The following is a 13363-nucleotide window of genomic DNA, read 5'->3' as shown; positions in this document are numbered from 1 at the left end:
CAGACGGAGTTCAGTGTTAATGATGCTAATGAAGGCTCTGTTCCATTCTGGTCAGACAGAGTGCAGTGTTAATGATACTAATGCAGGCTCTGTTCCATTCTGGTCAAACAGAGTTCAGTGTTAATGATACTAATGCAGGCTCTGTTCCACTCTGGTCAGACAGAGTTCAGTGTTAATGATACTAATGCAGGCTCTGTTCCACTCTGGTCAGACAGAGTTCAGTGTTAATGATACTAATGCAGGCTCTGTTCCACTCTGGTCAAACAGAGTTCAGTGTTAATGATGCTAATGAAGGCTCTGTTCCATTCTGGTCAGACTTCAGTGTTAATGATACTAATGAAGGCTCTGTTCCACTCTGGTCAGACGGAGTTCAGTGTTAATGATACTAATGAAGGCTCTGTTCCATTCTGGTCAGACTTCAGTGTTAATGATACTAATGAAGGCTCTGTTCCATTCTGGTCAAACAGAGTTCAGTGTTAATGCTACTAATGAAGGCTCTGTTCCACTCTGGTTAAACAGAGTTCAGTTAGGCATACCATAATATTCTGAATTACCAAAAAGAGAACACATGCGCGCGTGCATGTGCGCGTGCATGTGCGCATGCATGTCGTGCGCGTTTGAATTAAATTCATTTGTCAAAAAAGTTTGGCTCCTAAATTTGATCAAATATCTATTATTATTAGTTATGTATTTATTTAAAGCAGTGGCTCTCAAAGGTGTGATCCAGGGACCCTCATGGTTCCTTGAGGGGGCTGATCTACATCCACACGTGAGCTTGTAAATCGGCTAGTTGAACTATTCAAAAATGTTTTTCTTTCAAAATAGGGCCACCAACGTTCAAGGATGTGTTTACAAAACATTGCAGGGTTTGTTTACAAACATTTCAGGGTTTGTCTATGTGTGATTTGTTTACCTACATTGTGGATTTGTTTACTGTAATTTTTTGTTTATAAACATTTTAGGATTTGTTTATAAACATTTGGGATTTGTTTATAAACATATGGGATTTGGTTATAAACATATGGGATTTGGTTATAAACATTTGGTATTTGTTTATAAACATTTTGTATTTGTTTATAAACATTTTGGTATTTGGTTATAACATTTTGGTGTTTGTTTATAGACATTTGGGATTTGTTTATAAACATTTGGGATTAGTTTACAAACATTTTGGTAGTTGTTTACAAACATTTGGGATTTGTTTATAAACTAAGCTCTGTTCCATTCTGGTTAAACAGAGTTCAGTGTTAAAGATATACTAATGAAGGCTCTGTTCCATTCTGGTGCACGCACGCACGTGCACGAACACAGCACCAGATGCACTGAATTCCTTGTATGAGTCTCATACCTGCCATGAAAGAATTGATTGTCATATAAGTGTCACCACCAGATGGCAGAGTTTATACACCTTTAACACATAATGCAGCTTCTCCGGTTCAGAACAGTGGTTGAGGTTCTCAAACCTCTCCATGCCAAAGACTCTCACATTGATCTGATAATGACAGTTGGCCACGGAACCCCTTCGATCCGCATTAGCCCATTTAAATTCTACAAATGTCTTCTAAATTCTGACAGTTTTATGAAAAACCCTATGTTTCTATATGTATGTGGTTCTCAAACATTTTCATGTCAAGGACCCCCAAAATTATAATGTATTTGACCACCGACCCCCATCTGAAAATATGTTGTTCCAGGGCCCTCCCCAGAATCAAAGATTTGAGATAAATACATTCGCTCTGAAATAATATATAAAGATGTGCGCCACATTTTCACGATTTTTCAAAAAATAGCAGACCTACAAGCTCATAGCGCAGCATGCACTCGGTGCCGCGCTATGAGCTTGTAGATCTGCTATTTTTCAATAGCTGAAGTATAACATAATGCTTACAAACACCAAAAGGGGTTCCCGTTCTGTATGGGTTAAAGAAGACCTGTGTCTAAAATTATTCCATTTATTTCAGGACTTCGGCTATTTTTGATTAGCCAAAATATAACACATATATAGGATACAAGAGGTTAAACAGACCGTGATGCTATTGTACTTTTGCTGTGTGGACCCCCTGGAGCCCCTTCAATGTCCGCTGGGGGGTCCCCGGACCCCACGTTGAGAAGCACACACAGGATCACAGTGAGAATGCTTTATTTGGTAACAAGAAGACTCGCCCCGTTTCTGTTTTCCTCCCAGAATTTTCCCCAGTGAGGGGTGGGAGAGGCTGCATGGACAGCAGACGGCTGGACTTAGAATTTCTCTAACTATAAACTTTCATGACAGCAGACAGCCTAAGTACAAATATAATTTATGAAAAGCTACTACATTGAAGTCTGTTCACAGAAGTTGTTGTATGGGGATTATCTGACGAGGTACCATTTGAGTGTGCAAAACCTTACATTATACTAAATAATACTAAATTGTTTATAGGGTCAATATAAGTAAAATAATATAGCCTTTCTACAGGAGTATCTTTTTATATTTTTTCCAAAAAGAATACAAACAGCCAATAGCATATATTACAAAGTCATCCCCCTCACTGGTGACAATTCCGGGAGGAAAAACGGGCAAGCACCGGGGCGAGTCTTCCGGTATTCCTTTATTTGTCTCTTTCTTTCTAACTGCAGCAGCAGATAAAATTACATAATATGTTTCTCCTATAGTTAAAAAAAGACAGCACAGACTTCAAAATAATAAATATATCAAATGCAAAACAATACTTGTAATCTACTATTTTTGAATAGACAACTGCCAACATATAAAATATCATTAAAAAAATGTCTTTCTTCACACAAGAGAGACTCGGAGTAAGAGCCGCTGCTTCTTTGCCTGGAAAGGAGCCAGCTTAGGTGATTCGGGCATCTGGTTAGGATGCCTCTCGGGCGTCTCCCTATATAGGGAGGTCCTCGATGCACGTCCCACTCATGGGAGGAGACCCCCCGGGGGGGGCAGACCAAGGCGCAGATGGAGGAAACGCATCGATTCACTGGCCTTGGAACGTCTCGGGGTAATCGGTTGAAGATGGACGGATGCATGTCTTTATTCAGCAACAACAATGCATTGTGTGCATTTTTACTTTGACACTATATGGCAATAATGGCATATCCGGAGCCCAACTAAGCAGTATAGTGGTTTCCCAAGTGGTTGGTTATCACTATCTGTAGTAGCTGTGCTATGTTTCTGTCTTCACACAGTAGGCCGATTCATTTGTGACTATTTGTGACAAAGAGACAGTCATGGCAGCAAGACTAACTGTTCAGGAGAGGAGAACAACTGAATTTTATTAAAAAGAAAATCCAAATAAATGCTTGAACATGTAACTGAGTGTAATGTTAAGAGACCACAGAAGTGAACCTTTCAAGCCTGTTTTTCTCAACTCGCTGTTTTCTGCAAGACATTATTACTCTATAAGCCATATCGACCAAAACTGGTGGGTCAAACTGAACAACCAATTACTTATAGCCTCGGTCAGAAACGGTCACATTTGGCGATGTGTGACAACAGTATGGCTTCTATCCACACTTTTCCTGGGCTGTGTGTGCTCCAGTTCCTGTTGATTTCATTGGATATCATTGGTCATCTGACCAGTTTCATTGGCTTTCATTGGATCAAATCGACAGGAACTGGAGCACACACAGCCCAGGAAAAGTGTGGATACAGAAGCTGCATAGGAGTCACTGCAGGGTGTTTTGGGGCCCATGGCAACAGAGCTAGAGGTGATAAGGTGGCCACCCGAAAACTACAACGTGATGATGTCGCACCATGGTGGTATAAGCGACTCACCACTCACCCCAAACACAAACACAAACACTACTGACCACCGTTTGCGGTGGTCACCTTATCACCTAAAATTGGAGCATGAATAGGGGCTTTAGAGAGACTGTGTGACAGACATGACAGACATGACAGGTTGCCTCCACTCCACTCCAGCCCTGGCTGGGCTGCCTGGCTCCTCCTTCGTCTGACCAGAGGTGTGGCCAGACAGTTCTTCTGCAGTGTCTGCTTTATTATCTGATTATTATGGATTATATAGGCCCTCTTTTAGTCCTATATTGAACTATATATATAGTCCTATAGATGGTTTAGTGGTATAGAGCGTTAGTGGACTATAATATAGGAAGGTTGTGTTCTACTATTTATTTTTTAATAATTTTATTTGACCCATTCAGGACGGGAACCCCTTTTGGTGCATTATGTTGGTACGTTAGCTATTGAACAAATTGCAGATCTACAAGCTCATTAGGTCTGCTATTTTTTGGGGGGAAATATCGTGAATATGTGCCGCAAATCTTTGAATATTCTTTCAGAGTGAGCGTTTTTTTTTGGAACAACATATTTTCAGATGGGGGGCCAATTGTTGCTGTCCTTGACATGGAATCGTTTGAAAACCACTGATATAGAAACATTTTTTTCAGAAAACTCATGCTTTATAGAAGACATTTTGTAGAATCTGGTCTCAGTCCTGAATGAGGTAAAAAATTATAATAATAAAAAGATTCAATCAATAATAATAATAATAATAATAAAAACTTTATTTGTACAGCACCTTTCTTGACAGGAGATGCTGCAGCTTAAAAGTGCTTTACAGAGCAATGACGGGAAAGAAAGAAAAGAAAAGCAAAAGGCATAAAACATTAGAATAATAGCAGTAATGCAATACAGTGAGGACACGAATGACAAGGAATTTAAACGATCAATTAAAAGCAAGAGTGTAGACGTACACAGTAGGTCTTGAGCTGTGCAATAAGCAGTCAGCCGAGGACAACATGTCAGTCATAAATTCAGACATGCAAATAGAGAGCTAATGAGTTAGTGTAGAAGAGCCTCATTAGCATGTTTAACCACACCGCAAGGGCTGTGATGTGTGTGTGTGTGTGTGTGTGTGTGTGTGTGTGTGTGTAGTGGAGGTGCAAAGTAACTAAGTACTTTCACTCAAGTAGGTGCTTTGACTACTTAAGCCCATATGGTTGAGCGGAGACCCCCAGGTGTCTTTTCTGTTGTTGTGGGCGTATATGCTGCGTCATGGGGGTTGTTAGGTTGTTCATTGAGCTGATCTACAAGCTCATAGCATGGCACGAACTGACACAATATGAGGTTGTATGTCTGCTATGTTTGAGGGGCGCCAGGCCCTCCTATATATATTCTAGCTGTTAACCCATTTAAACCTGAGCTCGATTCTACAAATATGTCTTCTAAATCTTGACCGTTTTCTGGAAAAAACCCATGTTTCTATATGTGTCAGTCGTTCTCAAACATATTCATGTCAAGGACCCCCAAATGTATATGTAATTGCCCGCTGAACCGCATCTGAAAATATGTTGTTCCAGGGACCTTCCAGAAGCAAATATTTGAGTTAAAAAAGTTCGCTCTGAAAGAATATCATTTCAAACATTTGATTTGGGCCACATTTTCACGATTTTTCAAAAATAGCAGACCTACAAGCTCGTAAGCGCGGCACTCGGTGCCGCGCTATGAGCTTGTAGATCTGCTATTTTTCAACAGCTAAAGTACAACACAATGCTTAAATCACCAAAAGGGGTTCCCCTTCGTCTTGCACAAACATTACATTTTACATCATACGTGTCTGAGCAAATCAACATGTTACGTCATGATGATGTACGACGAAAAGAGCGCCCCTCACGTCACACAGGTGTGATTTTTTTGAATGGACATATAGGCCTATAGATCACCGTTTCCCAAACAGTGGGTCGGGACCCACTTGTAGGACATGGACCAATTTTTTATGGAGTCTCTCTCGTGTGACTGAACTTCACCCTATATCTCTAAGGGAGATGCCAGCCACCCATCGGAGGAAACACATTTCGGCCGCTTGCCTTGTATTCACAACCTTATTCTTTCGATCATGACCCACACTTATTACCATGATAGGTGGACCATATAGGTCCCCCCATGCAGTTGATTATTTTGCGGGGTCTCCATGTGAAAAATTGAATTATTTTGCATGGCGTCCCCAGTTCAAATAGGTGGTGGGGGGGGGGGGGGGGGGGGGGGGGGGTGTCCCCGTTTCACAGCCTGTCCTGAAAAGTCTGGGATCCCTTGTATAAGAGCCCTGTGGGTCGCCACAATATGGAATAGAAGTGGTTAGTAAACACAAAAGTATACAGGCTAATTAATATGACTTATATGACTTTAGGCTATACTTGTTGCTGCAGTGATACGACTGTATCACAGTCTCACAGTGTGGGCTGTGTGTGTGTGTGTGTGTGTGTGTGTGTGTGTGTGTGTGTGTGTGTGTGTGTGTGTGTGTGTGTGTGTGTGTGTGTGTGTGTGTGTGTGTGTGTGTGTGTGTGTGTGTGTGTGTGTGTGTGTGTGTGTGTGTGTGTGTGTGTGTGTGCATGTGTATTATCATGATTATTAACACTGTGGGCCGGCTGTATAAAGTGACGCAGCTATCAGGGTGGGAACATAGAAAGAAAGCACACTTTTTTTTGGGGGGGGGGGGGGGGGCGGGGGTGAGAAAGAGAATATAAAAGAGGCTGTCCCGGGCTGGTGTGACCGCACACAGCACTAACGTTTTTTTATTGAGGGGGGTCCGGGACGTCCCATTAAGTATAACTCCACTATAGCCGCGATATATACATGCACAACACAACCCCGGCCCGCCGGCACGCACATCTCAGACAGTCATTCTCTAAAAGGCAGTGAGTGCAAGTGCCTGTCTGCCTGCGTGGTGGTGGAGGAACGACCGGACTCACCGACCCCGCAACGGCCGAAGCAAAGTGACTGACTCCCGGGGAGAGGATCGATCGTCATCATGCCCCGTCTTCCCACTCCGCCCGTGTCCAGTGAGTGAGTCACACCAACTTTGACTGAGCCAAGAAGAAGAAGAAGAAGAGAGAATTAGAAGACGCATCTAGGCTATTCGCGCCGCGAGAAGCAGTGAAAGTTTCTACCAACTTTTTTGTTTGTTCTGCTATATACTTTTAAAGTTGTTCTCACTGCATGCAGTCTCCGCTTGGAGGAGAAGGAACAACTGTAGAGCCTGGAAGCAGTCCTACAACACTTGTGCAGGTAAACTATATATATGGCATGTTTTTTTTACGGGAATATGTTGAACCTATAACGTATAACTTATATTAATACTCATAAACCACAGCACTTTAAGTATATGTAATCCTGGTTGTTTGACAATGGTCCACATGCGTATAGGCGCTCTGGGTATATAGACTTAAGAGTGTCAGATGTTATTTTGTATTAGATTTTAATCGGTTTTGACATTTGCCTTATAGATGAAAGCTATAAATGAGTCAGACTCGATACAATGCATCTATATGTCTTGACAGGCTTATATGCTTAAATTATTATGATTGACGCTTTTGGCTATATAGGCTACTGTGACACAGGTTGGTAAAGCGATTTAATATACCTATCAGGTCTCAGTTTATATATGGTTCTAATTCGACTCTTTATTGGGATGGGAATGTGTGTCCGCTGCTCGTTCTGAAGTTAATAAGCTGTGAATGAACGTGGTGTGTTATGGGCTGCGATATAGCCTGCAAGAGACTTCATAACTTGACCAAAACAAAAGTTAATTTACAGTTGAAGTGTCAGAGAGAGAGAGAGAGAGAGAGAGAGAGAGAGAGAGAGAGAGAGAGAGAGAGAGAGAGAGAGAGAGAGAGAGAGGGGGGGAGTGTTGAGAGGTTTAAAGTGTGGACTTCATGTAGAATTCTATCAGACAGCAGGTGGGTTACATCCACTCAGAGTCAGATGGGAACGCGCATTCCAGAACACACACGCACAGGCACGCACGCACACACAGTAGACAACACCGATGAAGAAGTGAACACGTCTTTGCTCATTGTGTGCGTGTGTGTGTGTGTGTGTGTGTGTGTGTGTGTGTGTGTGTGTGTGTGTGTGCGTGCGCGTGTGCGTGTGTGTGTCAGAAACCAACCTTCCATATCTCCACATTCCAACTTTATTTGCTAAATCTGTGCCCAGCTTTAAAGCGCTGCAGTCTCGCAGTGTTCACACAATTATAGAGATAGAGACAATGTGAAAATAGTCGATTTGCAAGCTCGCGACGCGCTATGTGTCATTTCTTTCATATAAGCAACGATTTTGGACATGTGCAAGGTTTATATTGCACACAACAGAATAATGACATTAAACGAACCGTGCGCGCGTGTGTGTGTGTGTGTGTGTGTGTGTGTGTGTGTGTGTGTGTGTGTGTGTGAAAAAATACGATGTATTTTTTAATAAGTCGCGTTAATTGTTGGCAAATATATACGCCTATCAATTAATGTCCAGGAGTCCAAATATATAGACTGAAAAACTATATCTAAATGTGTGTAGAATAATATAGGCCTAGTTTTCTTTCCCCACTCGGGCCTGTTGAAGCTATGCAGGCCTAATGCTTTAAAATAGGCCTCGAAGCTATAATAATATTATGATGGCGTCTTTACTGAAATATTCGTTAAATGCATTTATTGTGTATAGGCCTATAGCCTTATATCTTATACGGGCCTTGTTTTTTATTACGACATGTGTATAGGCCTAATAGTCTTGTAATATGTATCTGTGATCATTTACAGTTTCAGTCCAAAAACTGAACTAATAAAACTAGACTCGCTCCGGATGTCTAACACGGTTATGTGGAGAGATTCCAAATGTCATTTATTTTATTAGATCATCGACTCTGCAAGTCTCTGAAACTCTGTTAAATGCAGTGTGAATTATTGGGATGGAATCTGGGTGAACACTTCCCATTCTGGACGGCGGAACACCCTTTTGGTGTTTTAAAGCACATTAATAGCTGTTGAGAATATAGCAGATCGACAAGCTCATATAACTACTTTTAGAAAAATCGTGGAAATGTACGTGGCGCAAATCTTTGAATATATATTATTTCAGACTTCAGAGTGAACGTTTTTAACTCAAATCGTTGCTTCTGGGGGGGTCCCTGGAACAACATATTTTCAGATCGGGGTCCGCGGCCAAATACAGATAATTCTGGCGGTCCTTGACATGAAATATTGAGCACACCATGCACTGATATAGAAAACATGAGGTATTTCAGAAAACTGTCATGACTGTCAGGCCTTGATGGGATAATATAGGCTATATATAATTGCAACACTGATTTGCTGTCTTGTGGCAGTTCGGCTATAAACCGCCCTATAGAAAGAACAGCGGTCTGATTTTGTTTAATGTATCTGTCTGCCTTAAATCCGTTTCGTCTTTAAAAAAAGAAACCCTCTTAAAGTGTGTGTGTGGTCACACGTATATGTGGTCGCTTATTGGAGCCTCAAAGTGATCGATTCCACAGAATTAGCACAAGATTAAACGAAACGCGCGTCGCTGATTCGTGTTGTCGAACGATTAGAAGCATCAAAGCACTTCAGGGGACGGAATCAACATCCACTCTCCAACACGTTGCGCGCGCGCACGCACGCACGCACACAGGTCATGAATAGATAAGTCTTTAGAATCACACACTTGAAGGTGTCCAATGGATCTGTCTCTTATATTATCACCCTTAGTAGTATTCACATTATTGCTTTTATACTTTTTTTCATACTAAAAGTTTCAATATTGTTGCTGAAATATATAGTCTGTTGCAAGTAAAGTTCAGCATTCAACATATACAGTCCAAAAGTATTGGCAATTTAGAAACAAAAAGTCGAATATTCGTAGTGGAGGTTAGTAGAATAAGTAACATTATATATACATTTAACAATAAATCAATGGAAGAGTATGAAGTGAAATATATAGCCTATACCTCAAAACGATATATATTCTTACAGCACTTGAGTAAAACATTCCAGCACTGCGTGGAACCACATAGATGCTTAACTTATAGGCTATACAAATAGAACCAAGTGGACCCTTTACAGGTCTGTAATGTATATATGCTATATACTTTGTGATTTGTTGAAGTTAAATAACTTCAACCTTTTTCATGCCAAGGACATCCAGAATTATCTGTATTTGGCCGCGGACCCCCATCATCTCAAAAATATGTATAAAAACATAACTTTGCCCCAGAAGCAAAGATTTGAAAGAAAGAATGTATATACATTCAAAGATTTGCGCCACATTTTCACGATTTCCCCCCAAAAAATGGCAGATCTACAAGCTCATAGCGCGGCATTTGGTTGCCGCGCTATGAGCTTGTAGATCTGCCATTTATTTCAACGGCTAAAAGTACAATATGCTTTAAAACAGCAAAAAGGGCTTCCCGTTCTGACGGGGATTCACAGAGTGTGAAGCCGTGAGGAAATTAAGGGCCGACGGTAATGACAATAATAAGAGTCTTTAAGATGGCGGGGCTGGAAGCCCCCCCCCCCCGCCCCCCCCCCCGCGACCTCCGCGACCTTTTTTCATCACCTCAGTGGTCATCACTTCACGGTCAATGTAGCCGCCGTGAGCCTGACCGCTTCTGACGCGAAGCATGCACGCTCTGTGTGTGTGCGTGCGTGTGTGTGTGTGTGTGTGTGTGTGTGTGTGTGTGTGTGTGCGTGTGTTACAGCAGTGGTTCCCAAAGTGGGGTCTGGGGACCCCTATAGGGGTCCTTGAGGAGGGAGTTCCACTCAAAAACACCAAAAAGTTAAAATATGGAGTTAAGAGGTTTCTGCCCGACATTGGGTGTAGCTTTAGGTGTTTTTAGGAGTTCTGTGCGTGTTCCACATGTCCGTGACACATAGAAACCGTGATGTGGTTTAATAGTGTCAGGGCAGAACAGGACACAGGACACGTGTGGAACACGCACAGGGGTCCTTGAGGGAGTTCCAGGGGGTCCCCCATGCATGCAGCTAAATGATAGTTAGTTACTTTGGAGTTGTGAGGTTTCCTCCCGGACAGCAGAGATATTATATGGCATTGGTGGAAAGTAACTAAGTACATTTACTTAAGCACTATACTTAAAGGACCACTTCACCACTTTTCAACCCATCTCCATATAATTGGTCCTCACTAATAATCATGGTAAAATACCACCATTCTTTTCTTCTCTAGTCTGTGTCTCATAGGAGGGCTGTGAGCAGTTCGGAAACCAGTCCACCGGTGACATCATCGTTAGGCAGATTTCTTTTAAACAAGATGGTTTTTTTTACAAAAATGTTTAGATTTGTATTATCGTGAGAACGATGGCTTCCTTTTTCGCATTGCAACTTTTCAGGACTATAGAAAGCCTGCAGTTTTTATTAGCTTGGATTTCCCATTGATGATGTCACTGGTGGACATATTTCTAAACTGCCCACAGCCCTCCTATGAGACGCAGACTGAGTAGGAAAAAAGTGTGCCATTTTATCATGGTTATTAGTGAGGACCTATTATATGAAGATAGGTTGAAAAGTGGTGAAGTGGTCCTTTAAGTACACTTTTGAGGTATTAGTACTTTACCTTGAGTATTTCCAATTTCCAATACTTTTACTTCTACTCCACTATACATTTCAGAGCCCACAATTGTACTTGTACTCCACTATACAATTATTTAAAAACTTTAGTTACTTTAGTTACTTTGGAGATTTTAATTTTGATTAGAAAACATACATTAACCACTTCAACCCTATATACATTTCGGCCATTTGAAAATAGCCGATCTACAAGCTCGCAATGCGTTGCGATGCGACACACGTGAGCTTGTAGATCGGCTATTTTCAAAAGATGTTGTACACTAGTGAAATGGGACATTCTGCAATATGAGTACTTTTTTTACTTTTACATTGACGCTTATGCTTTTGTATACTTTTACTCAAGTACATTTTGAATAGGGGACTTCCACTTGTAACGGAGTACATTGCAGTATTGATACTTTTACTTAAGTAACACAATTGAATACTTTTTTTTCCACCACTGCCTTTTGGGCATCCTTGGCGTAGTGCCTCTGGGCGTTCACTTCTAGTGATCGTTACTAGTTGACTAGTTTACTAGTCCACTAGTTGTTTAACTACCTATTACTAATAATATTTGTACATTTAAAAACTGTGTACATTGGTAACTATTGATATTTCTTATCAACTAGTCCAGCAAGGTCGACTAGTGGATTTACTAGTCTACTATAGTTGAATAGTCGACTAGTTGACTAGTTGCTTAAGCCCTGCCTCAGTAAACTATAGGATCATATTAGGTCAACCAAGAACCTATGCAGGGGGTGCCCACACTATTTTTACTTGTGAGCTACTTTAAAAATGAAACAAAAAAACAGTATTATCCAATTGCTGTTTTTTTAAAAATGTATAGCCTACGTATAGCGGCACACTTGAGGAATAGAGGGGAGGAAATGGAACTGGTAGGGTTTTAAAAATATATATATAATAACGCTACTGACATCTGTGCTCAACACACTTGAAAACAAAGACTTGCATTGTGGGTTTGAGCTGACGGGCTCTTTTTGATGTCAATCAATCAAGTCACGTTAACTCAAGTGGCAGATGCAAAAATACATTTCTATATATTTTAGGGGCATGTCATGTGGTCTACCTATACCTGCACAGCCTTTGGGCTCTACTGGTAGATCACGATCTACCCTTTGGGCACGCTTGACCTATAGCTTAAAACCTACACCAGTGCGGTTCTCAACCAGTGGTCCTTGAGGGGGTTCCTGGTGGTTCCCCAGCTAAATGACCTACAGAGTAGGTAACCAAATGGACGCTTAGAGCTCTTTAACTGTTCCAAGAAATCTATACGCAATTAGAGAACGTAATAGAAGAATTGTTATTTTGATCGTCGGCAGCATGCTATCTCTCCTAATGGTGCCAACATCAACACAGCATGGAATTTTTGTGGACAAAAAATGTTATCCAAAACGACAACAGAATATTCGAAGTCTTGGGCCTGAGAGGCAAAATAAATCTCATCAAATGGGGGTCGGCGGCTCGAATGTAGAATAAATAATGGATCTTGAAATTGAAAAAGGTTGAAATCCCACTGGTATATAAACAGTGTAGGCCTATAATATTATTATATATAAAACTATAAAATGTATTTATTGTTTTCTATAACACGGTACATAAAGTTACATTCCAAGCCTTTTTTGACCCATTTAGACCTGAGGACGATGTCTTCTTAAATCAGTTTTCCGAAAATGTTTTTTTTTCAATGTCAGTGGTTCTCAAACTATTTCATGTCAAGGACCCCCAGAATTATCTGTATAATTTTGGCTGCCGACCATCTGAAAATATGTAGTTCCAGGGACCCTCCGGACGCAAAGATTTGAGTTAAAAACGTTTTTCAAAAATAGCAGACCTATACAAGCTCATAGCCCTGCAGCACTCGGTGCCGCGCTAAGAGCTTGTAGATCTGCTATTTTCCAACAGCTCAAGCATAACATAATGCTTAAAAACACCAAAAGGGGTGAACTATATCCGAGTATACTTCTCTGCTCCAGCAGGGATATAGCGCTGTGGCTATGCA

At 41.1% G+C, this 13363-nt stretch overlaps 1 protein-coding gene across 2 annotated transcripts in view; it reads left to right on the top strand.

Annotated features, from left to right (window-relative positions):
- Positions 1-6541: 6541 nt before the first annotated feature.
- osr1 (odd-skipped related transcription factor 1) overlaps positions 6542-13363 on the top strand; it is a 19250-nt gene continuing 12428 nt past the window's right edge. For both annotated transcript variants that reach the window (XM_080783827.1, XM_080783826.1), the window contains exon 1: positions 6542-7021. The gene's annotated coding sequence lies outside the window, so the exon portion shown is untranslated. The remainder of the gene's footprint in view (positions 7022-13363) is intronic.

The sequence above is a fragment of the Protomyctophum bolini genome, assembly GCF_963924005.1.
Source record: "Protomyctophum bolini genome assembly, chromosome: 15".
Taxonomy (NCBI): Eukaryota; Metazoa; Chordata; class Actinopteri; order Myctophiformes; family Myctophidae; genus Protomyctophum; species Protomyctophum bolini.
This window is presented reverse-complemented; position numbering and strand designations above follow the sequence as displayed.